At 60.2% G+C, this 2,075-nt stretch overlaps 1 protein-coding gene across 1 annotated transcript in view; it reads right to left on the bottom strand.

The window, feature by feature from the left end:
• LOC108312492 overlaps window positions 1-1,823 on the bottom strand; it is a 6,386-nt gene extending 4,563 nt beyond the window's left edge. The window contains exons 1-2 of the transcript XR_005202126.1: window positions 1,283-1,823; window positions 522-725 (exon numbers count right to left, since the gene is read on the bottom strand). The gene's annotated coding sequence lies outside the window, so the exon portion shown is untranslated. The remainder of the gene's footprint in view (window positions 1-521; window positions 726-1,282) is intronic.
• Window positions 1,824-2,075: the final 252 nt, after the last annotated feature.

A 2,075-nucleotide genomic window follows, 5' to 3' on the forward strand; every position in this document is an offset into this window, starting at 1 on the left:
AAAGGGACAATAAGACATTATTTTAAGCCTCCCCCTCCATGCCCTCCTCCACCTCTCCACTCTGTTTACACACAAATCCTGTCGCCGCCTCATATGTGCACAGACATGTCAATTTCTCATCAATTTCTCAGCGCTCCTATCAACAGACACCCACATTCTTATTCCCAGCAAAACTCATCCTGTGGACCCGAGGGTGGGGGAGACCCCTTCTCCTCCGCAGTGCTCCTTGGACTGGCCCATCCCCACTCATCTCCACCTCGACCTTTTACTCCGTTAGCCCTCGAGGCAGCAGGGGACTTCCTCCCTTTTCCAAGCCTAGAGTCCCCTGTCCCCTTCCCAACCCCCCTCGTCTTGGGAAGGCGAGGCAGGGTAGCAGGAAAGCCAAGTCAAGTCCTCTTGGGTCTCCCACAATTCAGCTACCCCTCCCAAGAAAAAAAAGAGAATCCAAAAACCCCGACCCCTCATCTACGTCGGCACTGTGAAAGCAAGACACAAGGACAAATACAATTCAATCCGAATACCCTCAGCGGTCCGCACGCCTGGGCGGACGCCCTTCTGCAGCGGCCACTCGTGTTCCGGGGCCAGGGCTCCTGCGCGTCGCTTCTCCCTGAGCCCAAGGTGCTTTGTCCCGGCAGCCACACAAGGTCTTCAGCTTTTTGTTCTCCTTTTTACGAGACTGGCCGCAATCCCCAGCGATTCAGCCAGCCCAACCAAAGGCAGTAGATCTACAGAAATGAAAGGGATCGAGATAATATACAAGCAGATGAATGAGTGGGGGATGCTGAAGGTGGTGGAAGCATACTGGGGGTGGGCGCCAGGCCGAGCCCGAACTGCTTGCTGCCTTCGCTGGAGAAGGCGCAGGTGGAGAGCCGGCGCTGGTGGTCGTTCCACCTGGCAGGAAGAAATGATAACCATGATAAGGAACGTGATGATGATGATGATGATGATGAGCATGATAAAAAAAAAAATTCAGTCTCCCCTTGGTGAACCAGAGCATGCGTGCCAGAGGGGCTGCACTGCTGGCGGTGGCGGCCGGGGGAAGGAGAGCGGCGCAGGAGGCAAAGGTTGCGGAGGCAGCACCCTCGGATGAATAATAACACCGAGCCGCGCGAGTTGCGGAGCCGCCTGGAAATCCAGCCCTTCGCGTGAACTCGCGTCGAGCGCGGATTGCAGGGGATGAGGAAGAAGGGGGGGGAGGGGAGGGTGGAGGAGGGAGGGGGAGGGGTAGAGGGGAAGGCACAGAGGGACATAGAGAATTGGGAGCCTTTTAATTTAGCCTTACCAAGCCCTAATCTTGTGCGCCGTCCTCTTTGGGTGAGATCGATTCCGTTTTAAAAATTATTCCTTTAAAGGATTATTCAGGTAAAGGAAGCCACATCTGCTGACGGTTCCGAAAACAAGAGGATTAGGAGCCGGTCCACAGAGCCAGGCCCGCAGCCCCCCACCCCCTCTGCACCAGCACACGTCATTCTCACTGCCCCCGGGTACCTCCCTCTCCTTCGTGCTCCGGGAGAGCTGTGCCAAGGAAAATGCGGATTTGGGGAAAGTGAGAAGTGGGAGCGCTCGGAAGAGCGGGAAAGCCAAGGCCGGAGGTGGCGATTCGCACCCCCACACTCACACGCGCTTCCGTTTATCAGTTTCTATCCCGGGAGAAGGGGGCGCCTGCCCGAGCCCACGCGCGCCGCCGCATCTGCAGTGGTCGGCGCCCCACGCTCCCTGAACGCTCCCTGGGCAGCACCAGTCCGGGGCAGTGTCCCCTCCGCAGCGGCGGGCGCCAAATCGACACCTGACTCCACCGGCCCCTTCCAACTCCTCTTCCCCTTCCTCCGCCCCGGGGGTCCCGGCATCGCCGGGCGTCCACTCCTGGTCTCTCCCGCTTAGGCAGACGGATTGGGGGTCTCCGGGGACCCGCGCGCCCTCCGCTTCTCGGCCCTGGCGGGAGGCTACAGGCTGGGGTTTCCGCCGGCCGCGGCGCGGGCGAGGGCTGCCGGGGGCTGCGGCGGATGCGGTTGACATCACTGCGGAGAGCTTGCGGCTGCCGGGCCGCTGCGGCTACCCGGGCGCCGGTGCCGCCT

The sequence above is a fragment of the Cebus imitator genome, unplaced genomic scaffold (assembly GCF_001604975.1).
Source record: "Cebus imitator isolate Cc_AM_T3 unplaced genomic scaffold, Cebus_imitator-1.0 Scaffold125, whole genome shotgun sequence".
Classification (NCBI taxonomy): domain Eukaryota; kingdom Metazoa; phylum Chordata; class Mammalia; order Primates; family Cebidae; genus Cebus; species Cebus imitator.